Source organism: Euprymna scolopes, chromosome 30 (assembly GCF_053919585.1).
Source record: "Euprymna scolopes isolate OS-2025 chromosome 30, ASM5391958v1, whole genome shotgun sequence".
Classification (NCBI taxonomy): domain Eukaryota; kingdom Metazoa; phylum Mollusca; class Cephalopoda; order Sepiida; family Sepiolidae; genus Euprymna; species Euprymna scolopes.
This window is the reverse complement of record NC_136511.1, coordinates 26,240,855-26,258,667: the sequence shown is the minus strand read 5'-3', so window position 1 is coordinate 26,258,667 and position 17,813 is coordinate 26,240,855.

The window sequence follows — 17,813 nt, the reverse complement described above, 5'->3', positions numbered from 1 at the left end:
GCGATATATTGAGTTTAAATGATGAAAAAATATTGTCGAAATTAGTACCATATCCAAGAATTATTAAAAATGATGAAATGTGTGTCAATTGATAGTTGCGTTTTTTTTTATACATAATCAGCCAATACAATATATCAAATTTAATATTTTAGTAAAAGGAGAGGCGATAATGTGGGTTGAAATTATGAAAACTTATTGTCGAGCATAGTAACATATTCGATAATTATGAAAAATGTGTAAATGTGAATTAATTGACCGGTATGGTCGTAATGAAATAATCAGCCCGGGAAATATATCAAAGTTATTATTTTAGTACGTGGGTGATAGAGTTATAATAAAAAAAATAGAATAATATTATTGTATCTTCATTCATGCTGAACAGAACGTTCCCAGCAACAATATATTACATATAAAAAATGCTGCTGTGGAATTTCCACAGGTCCCGCTAGTATATATATATATATATATATATATATATATATATATATATATATATATATATATATATATATGTAAATGTGAATACACATATGTATATGTATTGGTATATTTATACATTCATATATATAAATATATATATGAGGTCATATATATTACGTCACGTATGCCATCAGCTTATATGACGTCGGTATGGCATCATAGCAGGTCTATATATTTGTATTACACAATGATATGAACACAATGATATGACTACATGCACAACGTCATTGTAACAAACACAAAATGTCAATGTATATATATATGTATATATATATATAGGTGGCACCAATCAAAATAAAAATTACCCACTCGATAAAAATAGACAAACCAAACACCGCTAAAATAAATTACCACGCAGCAACAATACCCCTCATATTTAACCATAATACATATGCCCCTGAATCTCAATACTATGTTACAGACCATATATAATCTTATATATCATACTATGTATAACAAGCTTCTCCCTATTTATTTAGAATTCAATAAAGCTTCCCCTAACATCCTATAATCCCTCTTAATCTATTTCGTCCCTAATGAACCTTTCGCTAGACGCCGCATCTTCCCCATGCTACCTTGCACCTTCTCTACTCTTCTGATGAGAAGCATTACACTTCGGAATGTCCTGACAAAAAGAACCCCTTCTATCTAATTTTGCCTGTTATCCATTATTCAATTAATGATCCATTCTATATCTACCAATATATAGTTTTGTATCCTCATTTCGTACTCTTGTTTTCCTATTGTATAAGCTCCAATAATTATGGTTGAGTTTTACATTATCCGGATTAGTCTCCTTTTTGGAATTGAACTTCCTCTTTTCCTTTTACATAAAGCTATACATACATACATACATATATATTTGAATACGTAGATATATACATATTCCAATAAATACCGACATTATATATATATATATATATATATATATATATATATATATATACGTTGCGTATGGCGTCATATCATTGCGTATATATATATAAATGCAGCGATCTATTATGACGTCATACACATGTCATCTAAGCTGACGGAATATATGACGTTATGCCTGCTATATCAGACCCTCCCGTCGATTTCGATGTACAAAGTTTAGACATTTTCGTCTTATTAACCGCGTGTGTGAGTTGTAGATGATATTTCCGTCCGGCCAATAATTTACAAAGAAGTCCACAATTTGTGCAGGTGCGTTTATTCTTCGAATATATGGGTGGGACAGCGGACGACACTTTTTCCCCCTTGGTTATACGCAGTGTGACAAAGTTTAATGCAGCATTTTTCATAATGCTATTAAAGTATGGAGACCCAATTACGATCTATCACTGACTCAGCGAGATTAGTAATGATTATTTCATCAGTATAGGGATTGATTTTTAATTTATCCTTGTACCTAATGATGTATCGGCTTACTGCCCGGTAATCATTGTGAAGTTGCCTGTACATAAATGTTTTTTGAATTCATCTTGCATGCGAACTATATGACCAGTCCAGCGATGTTGTGATTTCATGAGACAGGAGTCAATAATATTTATGTCGAACATGGTAGAAACGTCAGCATTTGGAATTCTGTCGCTTAAACTAATTAAATAAATTTCTTGAAGACAATCTTATTGAAAAACAGCCGGAGTGTTGAATTTGTCTTCTGTAAGTCTCCAACAGTTAACTAAAAATTTGTAAACCTGTTTCTTCGCTTAAAGTCTAATTTCCACTCGAAAGCGAAGTATTCCGAAGGTAGTGGATGTTTTTGAAATTCTACTAACTTCAGGCGTTTCGCTTCTGTTTACTTTACTTCCGAGATAGTTGAAGTGTTTGACATATTTCAAATTATGGCCGTCAACATGCAATTGGTGCTTCGAGGAACGCATACACAGGAAAGAATTGCTTGATACCAACAATTTAATTCCTTGCTGGGCTTGTTTTATTTAAAAAAAATCATGTTTTCTTATGCACGTGGTTAATCTTATTGTCTTGCAAGCAGCATAGAATTTGTACGGAAGCCGTTGAGGCTCCACCAGCGAAGTATCCACATGTGCAACATCATCTGCGAATAGTAAGTAACGAATTTTACAGGGTGGAACGATAAATTTGTCGCCTTAAGGAAAACTACACTACAGCTATATGTTGTACCTTTGATTGACAACTCATTTTTATGTTACTTGATTATGGAATAGACCTGACATCTATTCAATGTAGCCGCCTTCCTTCTAAACCACTGCCTTAAAACGGATCTATAACTGGAAGCATGCTTTTTTCTACACGAAGCGGTGTGAGCCCGGCGAATACTCGGCGGGTAGCGATGATTAAGATTGCTTTCGTTTTGTGAGAGGGCATGTTGGTTATATTGTCGCCGTGTGACTAAACGAAGTAGTTAAGCGGGTTAAGGTCGGAGTAGGAAGTTGGCAGTAAGTGTAAAAGTACACTCTTTCTGAAGTCAAGCCTGCGCCTCTTTGGACTTGTAGGTCAGCGCTGAGTCATTCTGTAACGCCCAGGGTCTGCCAGATACCACCTAATTGCACCACACTTTTTGGCACATCCAGGTATACGTTGGTATTGACTTTCAAGCCGACTTCGGTAATGTGACGTAAGACTGATGTAGACCCTTTTTAAAACTCCAGCAAAAACTATAACCGTGGCCGGAAAGTTAGTTTTCATCACATCTGGCACGGCCGTGTTATTCGTGGCAATACATAAATGCATTTTGATGGAGCCGGCAATGGTAGTGTTTTCATATTTTTTGATCGGTAGAGAACATGAGTTGTATAATAGTGAATCTATGAGTTCGTTCGCTGCATATTGTGTCACTTTTCAGACATAATAGAAGGCTACTATAGCTCTTGGGATATGTACGTAACTGACCTACTAGAAGATGGTCTGCAACAAAAAAAATCCAAACGAAAATTAAACCACAACGTATTTGCCAGGGAGATAATTTTATCGTTCCACCCATTACTCGTTCGAATAAGAGCTTTGGCTTTAAAGTACTCTTGATTAAAAAAGCCAGTACTTGTCTTATATTGAATATTCACACAATCAAGCTTCAGCATAATGAAAATGCATCACAATTAGTACAGGTGCAATTACTCATCACTGTTTAGTGGCGTTAGTAAGACAGAATTCATCAAATATTGCACCATATGAAACAACATTTGCAATTATTCTGTTGTTGAATGAAACAATCAGTTGCTACATATTTTCGTGTATACCAAGCTTTTGCAACACTTTCCACAGGGCAGCTCGGTTTACAGTGTCGAATGGTTTACTGAGGTCCGTAAACATCATATATATATATATATATATATATATATATATATATATATATATATATATATATATATATATATCTTGATGTTTTCTACAACCTGTTACAAGAAAAGCATGTCTATATTACCGCGACCTGCACGATACTCACACTGTAACTGAGCATATAAAACGCAAAACGGCCCTTGTTTGTCGGAATTTGAAAAAAGTATGGCATTTACATAGCCGCACTAAGTGAAACTTGACTTGCAGGTTTATCACATTTGACAGAAGTAAAAGAGAATGTGGGAATGGGAAGAAGGAAGCTGAGTCGCGGTATTCTGTTATTGAATTAACTATTTCAGAAACCCTTATCTGACTGTAATATGATACTGACTCTAGAACTTGAACACTGGAACAGTTCTTGTTAGCTGTGATTCACCAATTTTTGCTAGCCTGGAGAAAGAAAATAATTATTTTAATAGTCAACTTCGGAATAATGTTCTGGAGTTTCTCAAGACGATAAAATTATACTTATGGGTGATTGTAATGCTCGGACTGGTAGTGATCTTTTACATGGAAGTCACCACTTATTAAGGCCCAGAATCCACTCGAGGATAAGGGTTATTGCGTGTACAGAAATCAATGGGATAGTATCGTAGTAATCGTTAGTATTGGAGTTTTTATAAAGTGTCTTACTAAAGGGAGATCCCATCAGGAACATGATTATATTGGACTTGAAAACAATCAGTTGAGAACAGGCAAACTGAACACAGTTCCACAGGCGTGCACTTCTAAAAATAAGTTTTGTTCATGAAATCTACGTTTTGGTTCAGGCACAGATAAAGAGTGGGGAAAATTATTGACAGGGGTTTCTGCTAGACCGGTGTTTTCTTATCATGAGAAAAAGAGTTACGACATCGTGGTATTATTTGTGAGGAGTTCGGTTGAAGTATCACAAACAAACAAACAATTGCTAAAAGACAACATAGATGCACCCGCTCACTCTATTCTCGCACATGATCGATTGTGTTTTCTTCAAGCAGCTTATTGACAGTCAATAGTATCAGTTTGAATATTTGTATTTGCTTATATGCTTATTCGCGAATAATTGGTTGCACGTAGAACAATATATCAATCGTGATGTAATTTTGTCCACGACGAAATTCTGCATCGAACCAAGTAGCAATATATGTCATTTCCGAGTATATTGTTAGCGATTTTTAATGCAATGTTTCAGATATTTGTTGTAAAATCCATGTAGGCATTTGCACCTGCATAGCGTCTTTGGTGAAAAATAGTCATATTTCTTATATAACTTTAGTAGATATAATGTGAGAAAAGGGGCAATATAATGTCGTAAATGCATAGATTTTACAAGGATGTGATGCGCTACGTGTTTCATTAATGCATAAAGAAGTAGGCAAAGTGGTATGACAATGTTTAATTGTTATAAAACGTAGGACACGCGACATTTACCATAGTTTGCTAATAAATAAATAAAAATTGTCCTCCAGCAAGTAATGGATCGCCATTGGTTGGTAATATTTGATGCTAGTAAGAATAAGCTGCTTTCCTTTCACAATTACAAGGCGTCCATCCAACGCCGGTATCCATGACAAATAACACTTTACCTTAGAAGTTTTCCCTTCAACTTCTTTCTGTAAAAGATTCACGGACAATATCAACTATATCACCTGGAACAAAAACATTAAGGACATTGCGAAGGCTGCTGCAAAGAAGGTGGGTTCTCTCTATCGAGCTAGAAAACTACTCACACCTGAGAGTAGCCAACACCTCTTCAAAACCACTATTCGCTCACGCATTGAATAGTGTTGCAACATTTTGGCTGACACATCTATCACAAGTCTCTCAATGTGTTCTGAGGAACTTGTTGCACTTGTGTCCCCTTTACGCACATATCTCCGACAAAAGTGCTATGCAACAAAATTACACCCCTTCACTGTCGAGGTCCCTAAATGTCAGAAATATTTCTAATTTAATAGTTTCTTCCCTCAGAGATTTAGATTTTGGAATTCTCTTCCTGCTACTTGCTTGCCTTACTGCACGTTTAAATGTAACCTAAACAAATATCTCGTTAATATTTCCTAGCCATGTTTCCCAAGTAGTACCCTCTTATGTCCAAGTGAGGGCATGCCGTGTTAGGGGTGTAATCATTTTTATTACGAGAAATAGTATGTGGTGTATTGTAATATGCTGTTCTTCGACTTGTTTGCATCGTTCACATGATTTTCCTCCGCATTCTATTCGTAATACATAGACGCTACCGAATGGAGCAGTTTATTCGCAAGTGTATCCATTTGCCATCACTTGAAAAGGCGGTTTATGTTGTAGTGAATTAAGAGCTATTTTTTGTCATAGTTGAAACTATAAAATAAAGGCATTCTCCATTTTTTCTAAACATACTACTAAGGTAAATGTTTTTGGACACAGTACATGTATGGAAAATGAAACAATTCGCTGTACAGCATTATTGCTGTTGGCATACTTCTCAGGTAGATACTGTAAGATTTCACCGATATGTATGACTGAATCCTATCATTTTCTTGCGTTTGCAAGCCAACAACTGTCATATCACCGCCATAATTCACATATTTGCAAATGTCAGTAATATACATTTGACAGCAGATGTATATAGGGAACAAACTACATGTTATCGATGTCCCATAAGATCAGATGTTCTTGCACTTCGGACCAAGATCAAAGTATAGTATCTGTTCTTCATATGCTACACGTTAATTTCTTGTTTTCTATCAGTGGAGAGAAATTCCGTTACGACTGAAACAATTTTTATTTTTTCTCCTTTTCTCCACACTAAAAAAAGACTCTAGGGTCTAACTCCACCTCGGAGCATACCGGTTATCAAAATCCATGCCACCATTTCGCATTCGTATAGGTGCCCATTTATTGGCATCTCCTACTAATTTTCTTCTGTATAAAATATATCCATCGGTTCCTGTAACTGTGTTGGATGCAAATTTTCTAGTGTATCGCTTAGAGAATTTTTTACCTATCATACATTGTGAATTCGGATTCAATATCCAACAAATTCTATGTATTATAATCTTTGTCATAACTCAATGCACACCTTCATCAACGTTAGTATCAAGTAGTTCCGTGTTCGTTTGGACTGATTTTGTTGTAGAGCCAGATTCGTATGTGTGAATGCGATAATACTCTGTTTTACCATTCGACAGCACACAGACACTTTATGTTTTACCATGAAATATAGAATGATTGTAGTATTTGTCTGAAAACACGTGCTGTGATATCACGCTTGTCAACGGCTGATTCCCTGAATCTAAGATATGAGACGCATGTGAACATAATTAATCAGTCAGAGCAACAAAAGTGACAATATATGCAAATTAACCTTGAGTGTAGTCATGCATATGGCGCGGACTGCCTAGAAAAGATAGAAAAAATGGTTAAACTTCCAACGTTGATTGTATTATCAAGATTTTCGATTGCATGTCGCAACTGAAAATATTATTCAAGGCGAAGTTATTTTAAGAGTCAGACGAATTAATAGAAAACGTTATGTTTCAATACTTCCAAACCTATCTAAGTTGCGGCATTTAAGAATGTTATTGTTTTCATTCTCCCGAATCAGTAATCGGTATAAACAATATTTAATTGCACTGCATTTTCTATTTTTTTCACAACCGGCTGGATTTATCATGTTAACATTGAAGTGATATATCCATTGGCACCATTCCAAAAAACATGATTTTTTTATTGAAGGGTATCGTAGCAGCGATTACTTCCTGCAATTTTTGTTAACAGATCATTTTCAAGTGAAGAGCAATATTTAAATGGTAAACTTGATCGCTGACTATTACGGTTGTCAATTAATCTTAGAAATTGGAGCATTAATCCTATCAACATCTGTAAATCTCAGCATATAATTGGCAAAACAGTTTTGTAATGTCTACTGTCGTGATCTTTTTAATGAGACTGGTTATTCACTAGCTTCTCAATTTACTTGTCTACTCACTAGTGCAAAGTCAAGTACAAAGCTGATTTGCATTTTTGTTTAATTAAAAGATCCAACATGTAACTAATTGTGTCAATAGCTTGTTACATAATGGAGAAACAAAAACACAAAGAAAACAAATTGCTTCATGTATTCTGGAATACTTACTAAGTTAATAAAAAGGCAGCATTAACATTACATTTCTATGAAAAAATATTTCCTCCCTTGTAAATTCTGAAGTAATTGTGTGCCCGCTTGTGTTTCCATCATTTTTATAGAACATTTTAAATAAGGCAGGTATATATATTATTTTGATTGTAATTCATTATTAAGATCAGTATAATTTATTAATGTATTGCGGACTATTATCCTGATGTTTCTTAAATGTTGCTTCATGACGTTTTCTATCATGTCTCGGTAACCACGTGACGAATGCCTGAGAAATAGTTAGCCGAAACGTCATGAAACAATTACCAAGAAAGATGAGGATAATAGTCAGCACTAAATAAATTTATTAGGCAGATGTTTCGGCAGCGTAAATAAAAATCTTATCAAAATTCCCTTATTTCACTTGTTTTTCTTTATGCACTAAATTGTCTTATGATTTTTTTCATTAATCTGCAGTTGGGACATACTAGACTGTTGAGTATGCACTGATGAGATACATTTGTAGTTTCCTATTTGCATCATCTTAGAACAAAAGAGAGATCAAACTTCGTTGTAAATTTGCCCTATTACTTAAACAGTTTTGAGGGATTGAGACGTACTGATTTCTGCATCGAATAACGTCATTTGGAAATATGGGTCATATTTACTGGTGTTACATATAACATGCCTTGATTCAAAAGTATATCCAGCAAATCCTGTTTTTTTTTTAATGTTTCTGGTGATTCGTCAAGTTGCGATAATTCATTTTTTCCGGTGGTACAATACATTCCCTTTTGTTTCTCCCGAAAATTTCAGAACCTTAGAAAAGTGACACACTTCAATCATAGCACCGATGAGAACACGGCGGCTAAATTTATAATCATCAGAAAAGGTTTAAACGGAAGGTAACGCGATATAAATCTTGTCGTTGTGGAGCAATGACTCATATTTGACGTTGATTTGCTGTTTCTTGTAGATGTCTTTTAGTAACCCGTAACCTGTCACATCTAATCTTTAAAGAACGAATCGGATCTGAAAATGTAGAACATTATTGTTATATCCGCACACAATTAGAACATTATTTGATTTGTATGCTCGTTTGCTCTGTTTGTTCATTCTGTGTTCTCCTGGCAACTATATCTCACATGAGTTCTGTTCTGCGATTACGATGGCCTAAGTTAAATTTTCTGCAGGGTATTTTAACTAAAAAATATCCAACAAAAATTGGTATTTTACCCTTGATGTTTACGAAACACAAAAAAGTGAAACTGTGTGATTTCCCTATAAACATGTTCGTGCGCACCCCTGAAAAAATATTAAATTAAGATTCCTTTACGATTATTTGCCTGCATGGGATTTTAGTTGTTTATCTATAATAAATCGATAGAAGTAAACATTTCGAAATCATGCTTTTGTTAAAGCTCCCGAAATTCAGGCTACAGAGCTAGTGTAACAGGTAGAAACCTCTTCCAGAGGATCACGTGTGAATTTGTAAAAAGCGGATCTGAAAAAAATATTTAGTAAATCAACAAAGTGGAAGATCGATAGTGATTCAATAGAAAAAAACAGATGAAGAAAAAATGTGAAGAATTATAAAAAATATGAAATTCATGCACTGACAGAAAAATACGGTGCATTTTAAATCGATATGTGTATTGTTATTTCCTACTTTTGCAATTACTTTTTATTCAGAAAACGCAACCGTAAAGAATTACGAGATACGTAAGATGCGACTAAAGTGAAAAAAGCGATGATAACTGTAGAGTATGTCTGTTTCATTATGATGCTCAAATGATGAGGAGGATCGTCGAGTCGTCAATTTCGTTTAAGCCTAATTAATGTAAAATACGTAAAAACCTATTCGGTGGAAATTAGATCACATGGAGATATTTATAAAAATATTCGTTGTTGATTTTTGTTGTTTAATTGTTTAATAGATTGAAAAATATTATTGCCGCATGACGGGGTTGGTGGGGTGGTGTGTAGAAGACCGAGTTGCTGCTCACTCGTGTTGTTTTCGCTGTGTCTTCGCTGTATGTTTCTTTTTAATATGGTCTAGACTGACGATTTCTAATCGGCCGACATTCCATCGCATTGTTCCGAAAGTTTATGGTCCCTCCTTTTGGCGTCACCCCTGGGCTCTTCTAGACGTGTGACTAACTTTTTCGTTCGCAGTCATTGATAACATAATTACTCTGCACATGACCCTTTGTAACGTCTTCTGGTCAAATCTTTTGTTTAACATCTTACCGGGGGTCTCTTATGCAACAATTGTTATATACATGAAACAAATTAACGATTTTTGTCTTAATGTGAAAAAATAAATCTTAATATTAACATAGAAATAATTTTGTAATACATGTCTTCCGGGAGAAGCGCACGTTTAGAAGAGATGCATATTTTCAATAATAATTCAAATCAATATGTGATCAGAAGTATCTTGGTATAATGTTGATTAATATTTTTACGCATATTTTAGTGAGAAAAATATAATACCACAGAATGTTACTAATTTTTATCTAATAATTATTTGCGCATTCTCTTTTGCGGACTGCTATTCTAATTTTCATAGTTGTTGTTTTATAACGTTTCGGCCAACTCATACTCTGGCCTTTTTCAGATGGTTAACCGCAACGGGATAGGAATGGAGAGTCTTGTGTCTGTATTCCAAGCAATTATTGCTTTCAATTGTTGTTGTTGTTGTTTCACCACGTTTTGACCAAAGAATCATCTGGCCTGCTTTGGGGAAGATCGAAACCAGTATTTTCAGGCAATGCTCACCTTGACCCGTAGGGAGTCAATATTTCTACAAAGTGCCGAACAGTCCTCACCAAAAAAGGTATACACAGATTACGAAACCTCATCTTAAAAGATTTTAAAAAATCAGTAAGCAAAATATATCTATGATATAAATAAATATAATTATAATTAAATATTTATTTACGTTTTTTTTAAACACGCAATTATGTTCCTTTGATCTATAGCTAAAAATATCTAATTAAACGTATTCATTTTCTTAAGAAAATCATATGCGATACATAAATGCGAATAATTAGCGTATTTATAGCAAACAGATTACGGACACGAATCATACAGTTTTTATGTGAAATGTATAAATAAATATATGTCAAAAAGTGCACAAATAAACACATTTATAAGAAAAAAGTGCATGCAATGCATTCATAAAGTAAATAAACATATGTACAAAACAGATTAAAGTTTACGGATATTTTTATTTAATTATTCAGCAAGTCTCATGGAATTTTGTTTATTGTTTGCAGTGTTAAATCTTACATTCCGTGTTAATAATACGATAAACATTTGAAACATTGTATAATGTAGTTAAAATACGGTTAGCGTCTATAACGAACGAACCGATACAATTTTAATTATTCTCTAATTTCTACCTACCAATAAAATAATGAAAAAGATACTGGAAAAATTAAATTTAACTTAACGAATACTATGCATTAGTAGGATGTATTATTTGTGAATGTTCTGAACTTTCACCAAACAATTTAATAAATACTAAATACCGTAAAAACGGAATAAAACATATACTTTAAAAGATAGCCTGGTACATTCCCTATATAAGTACGGATCTGCTTAAATAATAAATTCTCTCGATACAGGTGGAACGATAAAATTGTCAAGAAAAAACGAAATGATTCTATTTCCGTTTGATGGAAAACATTTTCTTTTTTATTTGTTTTTGTTTACATAGAAATCACGACTTTTCAAGGCCCGGAGGCCACTCGGCGATAAGGATTAATAGGTATACATTAGTCAATGTAATTATAGCGTAGTAAACATAAGTAGTGTGGATTTTGTAAATTGGTTTACTTAGGGATCCGATTCATCAAAAGTTTGTTTACGTTGGACTTGAAGACACTTAGATTGTAGTTAGCTGAAAAGCAGGATATCGGAAGAGAGTGCCACAGGCGTGCAGGTCTAAGAAATACACTTTTTTTCGTAGATCTACATTAGGGTTTAAGCACAAATAAAGAGTGTGGGATATTATTGATAGGCATTTTTGGCTGGACGAGTGTTTGATGTGAAAGATTTGCGAGGGTGAGCCATCGATTGGAGCTCAGCTGAGCACTTACAATAGAAATAACGATAAAGCGGATACAGGCTCGCAACGTCTCTTCTGTAGGAAAGAGGCAACAGGGACGAGAAAAGGGCATCCCTCACTAAGCTACGAGGTCTATTTTTTACTCTGCCACGTCAGGTTAAGCTGCTTCTAGTAACTCCTGTCCAAATATGGCAACAGTTCTCCATCGTTGACCATAGAGAGTATTTATATAGGAAGGGAACGGGTCATCTAAAAAGTGATCAGTTGTGTACAAATTCAAAGACGGACAGCAGCTTACTATCATGTCTGACAGTAAGTCACGCATTGATCAGTGAGCAAGATCGGAGATGCGCCACTGTACGATTAACGCTCTCTACACATCCAGGTTATGACAAAAGCCCTACTACCAGCACCTTGATGTTTCGATGTTTGTGGGTATAGCTCAACGAAGTTTCCTCTATCGTAATATCTAGATAATGTTATTAATAAGAGTCAAAGTTTCTTTGTTTTCATAAGAAAAATTAAGAAAAATCAATAAGAAATTTAGTTTAAAAGAGCAGACAAAAAACGAAAGTACTGTGTATGTATGTGGCAGGGTACGCTTGCGTGAATTGAGAATTGTGTTGCTTCTCTAATTTCCCAGCTTATAAAAATGATGAAAAAAACAAAACGGAACCAGAACGTTTAATGGAAATGTGTCAAGGTGTAGTCCAAGTTTTTTTTTTTTAGATTAACGATTAGTAACATATGAACAGATATATTTACACACAGACACACATGCACCCATGTATATATATATATATATGTATATATATATAATTATATATATGTGTGTGTGCGTGTATATATATATGTATATATACATATAAATATATATGTGTATATATATGTATTTATAAGCATAGATAACATGTGCCAGTGAGTATAAAAATAACTACTTATATTAAATTAAAAAAAATACTCTGAATATAATTTAAAAAACGGAAAATATTATTTTTAAGAAATAAAAAAAAATAATCAAAAATTATTAAATAGAACAATAAATAGGATAAAAGCAAACTAGGTTGAATAATGGTACAAATATCCTGTTATGGTATAACTTTTTCATAGTTTTCATGTTTCATTATTTTTATTTTTATTCTTAATTTTTTATAGTATATTTTAATTTTCTTTTTTTTGCTGTAATCATACAAGTAATTCTTTATTTTAATGTTATATTTCATCATATTTTCAATTTATTGGGCCTTAGTTGATTTCTATTCCATATAATATCTACCCCGAAATATATATATATATATATATATATATATATATATATATATATATATATATATATATATATATATATATATTCCACCCCCCTACGTCCAATCCTATTAGCATCACAGTCCCGCCTATTCAAAGGACGGCATTTATCGCAATAATTCCATGATACACTTTCCACACCTTTCTAATGTGAAACTCTTTAGGAGATTCTCTAAAATGCATATTCTTATTTTGTTATCTATCGCCTCCGATCGGTTTCTGATTAGAAGCATATGCTGCGATATGCCTAGTATAAAAAGATTTGAATTCTACATCTTTTTGTGCATAAATCAATATGCAACTACACATATATTTTTCTATTGCCATTATGTTTCTATATTATACACTAGCGCCACCTAAGTGTTTAACTTTTTATTACATCGATAAGTTTTTATCAAAATAATCCTTCAACATATTCATATATATATATATATATATATATATATATATATATATATATATATATATATATATATACTGTATTAACAAAACCAAGACTTCAAGAAAGGCATTGATAGCAACAGAAAGTGTATTTCATTGTAAGTTACAATTGTTTCCATACCAGTTTAACAATTTAATGCATTTTGGCGTTTGAAAATTTTCACATAACCATAATTTTTTCAGACTACTTGAGTAAAACCACTCTTGTCAATAGAACAGTGTTATAAGAGAATTCCCTTAACGGAAATGAAGCATGTGAAAAAACATTTACTCTGGAGGCATGCTCCGTGAAAAGTCCATTCAAATATTAATATCCTAATTTTCGTATGCTTTTTTTAAAAAACAAGTCATAAGAAGTTTCCATAAACCCCGTAGCCATTTAAATTATTATAATAATATCATTCATTGTATCCGTTAATTAGATTTCTATATTTTTTATTCCACATTATTAATTTTTAAAAATGAAGTTTAAAAATTTTATTTCTATAATATATAATATGACGATAACAACCTTGCAAAAACGTTACGGTTTATTTTTAGTTTTGTATTCGCTCATTTGTGGCAAACAATGTTTACGAATTATTGGTTAACTTATAACTTAGTTTTAAGACCAGTTAATTAAATAGAAAAATAAAGAAAACCAATACATATTTATTAATCCTCATACAACATTCGGAGTTAAGGATCCTATTCTATTTTTCATTATTTAATATTTTAAAATTCGTTATCATTCTAAATAAATATGGTTCTATATAGGTAAGAAAACAAAACAAATTATGAAGGGATATACTCCAATTACGTTTTTAACTACTGGTAAATGAATTATGTGGGGATGATTTTCATATTAGTACTTATAACAGTTAAAGGGATACAACTAAGGCCGTTTGATGTTTTAGGTCTAGTGAGTACCAGAAAGCCTCTATGCTTAAATAATTTATTTAATTAAACAGATACAGAAAATGCTACGATAGCTTATTTAACAAATGAAGAATCTAAAGTATATTTTTAATCTTAAAACTGATTACTTACCCATGGGTTTAACCTACATTTGTTATTCATCCATAATCTACGTGGGTTACTCATGGCTTCAAAACCAAAATTACAATTTGTCTCTTATGTTCTTAGATACCTAAATAAAATAATATATATCCTCTAATAATTATTCTGACAACAAACCCCCCAATAGCAACAAGTGTCTTTCACTCCGATGAGAAGTGCCTACCCTTGAATTTTTTGATAAAAACAGTTAGAACAAGAGTAAATAAACCAGCAGGGGTTCTATAAGTTCCAGATATCAGATAACAAAATCAATGATTATATATATATTAGCAAAAGTACCCGTCGTTGACTGGGTTCGACAACAGCCTACAGAAAATGGACTCTGATTTATGAAAGTCCGATAGGTTATGAAAAGGAAGGGTTGTAAAGAGATAGTATCGAATTTGGGAGTATAAAAACCAAAGAAAATATGATGAAAGTACACATAAAATAGATAAACCCGAACATTTTTAAACCATACCTGTTCACACTGAAACACTTATTACAATATTCTGTGGATCTATATATAAAAAAAAAAACTTGTTAAACTTTGTGACATATTTCCATTCTATGGAGGTCAGGCGCGAACGAACGCCCCATAATTTTATTATACCATATTTCTTCCAACTGAAACATAATTATCAAAGTATACTTAGGCAGATAGATATGAATAGTCTTTATTAAAGTTTGTGACTATTTCCATTCTATGGAAGCCAAACGCGAACGCAGACCCCACAATTTTATTATACCATCCCTATTTAAGTCAATACATACTTATCAAAGTATTATTATGTACATCTATATCAAAAAACACTTGTAAACGTTTTGTTTTTAATTTTTTAATTTTTTTTCCATACTTTGTGGACCAGGCGCGTACGCAGGCCCCAAAATTTTAATGAACCATAATTAGACTGGATCAAATATACACATTTCTGTGTCTCGCTACACCTTCTATCATTATATTTGATCAGTTTTCTATAATAGTCAACGATATAGGAGCCTATTCGTGACCAGACACACACACAGACGGTAAACTTTATATATATATATATATATATATATATATATATATATATATATATATATATAACTATTTCATTTATTCACATAAATTTTCTATACGAAAGTATAGATTTATGCGTAAACTTTAAGTATTTACTTCAAAAGTGCTCAATACGTAGGTAGAGCTAGTTAGTAATTTATAAAATATACATGGCGATTAAGCTACACTGAATATTCTGCGTTTCATCCAACTATAGATCCTTTGTTTGATAAAATGCATGCCCATTGGCTGGGAGGAAGGGGCGCGGTGGATACTAGAAAGCTGATTGGCCAACTAGTAATCCTCAACATGTATAAAAACAAGAAGCAACGACAGAATTCGCGCATAAGCCTGACGAATCCTATAGTTGGATGAAACGCAGAATATTCAGTGTAGCTTAATCGCCATATATATTTTATAAATTACTATATATATATATATATATATATATATATATATATATATATATATATATATATGTGTGTGTGTGTGTGTGTGTGTGGGTGTGTGTGTGTGAGTGGGTGGGTATGTAATTAATTACTTCGCAGTAATTTGGATCTTGTTGTGTCCATTAAGACTGTTTCCTTTAATCCATGACAATATACGATATTATTACTTGTATAATACGTTTACTTTAACGCATGAATACATGAGCGCACCCCGATTAAGAAATGAATTCATCTAACTTTATTGTGTTCATTTCATCAACCTCTTTTATTTTCTCATACGCTACCACTCTGGGATATTTCAGCGATACGGTACATTTCATACAACGGGTGCTAGGCTACATACTTCCGATGACCGCATAATATTATGCAATAGTAAGCCTTTTCCTTCTTACGAAATTATATCCGGAATCTATAGCCCAACTCCGTGTACTCTTTTACGAAATAATATTAAACATTTGATTAATGCGTTGTATAACCCTGTGTTATATGAATGAATGCATTAGTCACAGCTGTTTACTTCTATTTAAATTAATAATACCATATAATATTTAATTATACAGCATATACGATGTTTTCTGTTTTGTTTGGTTTTGTTTGCTTGTTTTTTTTTTACAAAATTAAAGCCTTCTATTTTTTAAATCAATAATTAAATTTTTTTAAAACATTTAGTAAAAACTAATTTTCCTCGGGGTATGTGAAAACAATTTTTAAATCAAAAATTTAAATTGAAAAAAAATATTTAGTAAAATTAATTTTCCTCGGGGAATGTAAAAAACATCTATTTTTGCTCGGGGAAAGTCAAAAAAAAATCACCCAAAGCGAAATGTATGAAATTATGAAGTTCATTATTTAATTAAATGGGATTCTTATTGAGATGGTAAATTTGTATTTTTTATTCATTTATTCATTGCGAACTAGCATCCTTATCTTCCAGATGTTGTTTCTCGACGTTTCCACGCGTCGGGCTTAACAATCTGACGAATGTCAGGGGTGTAGTTGGCCGAAACGTCGAAAAACAACAACTCGAAGATGATGATAATAGTCCACAATAAACAAATGAGCACATGATATACATTTCATCTTTAAAACCGTGATTGAAAAGGTTTGGGCAAAAGAAAGCGATGAAGGGCCGCTTATCAATGAATAAAATAGAAAACCAACTCAGATAATTTTAAGCTGTTCCCGCCTAATATCTCACGATGGACGGTCACTCAAATCACCCCCCCCAGTTTTGTTTTATGGTTATTTTTTAAGTTGTTGCACAGGGATGGGGTGGTTAGCTTTTGATAGTATGTTTTCTTTTTGCGGTCATAGTTTGCAAATTCGCTTGCGTGAATAAGACAAGGATAAGTGCAGGCCTTTTCTTCAATTCGACAGCATCGTTTCTCATGTTAAACATAGGGTGACAGAGTTTAGATTTGTTACTCTATCAGCTCGCTCTCCCGTCCGAATGCCTTCAGGGGCCGACCCTTGGTTTAAACAAATAATAGAATGTTGTATTTTTAAATATTGCATATATTATAAAAAACAAATGACAGTTGGTAGCAAACGCACTGACGATGAGGTCAGGACGCCTGAATTTATATCACCATTAGTGAAAGG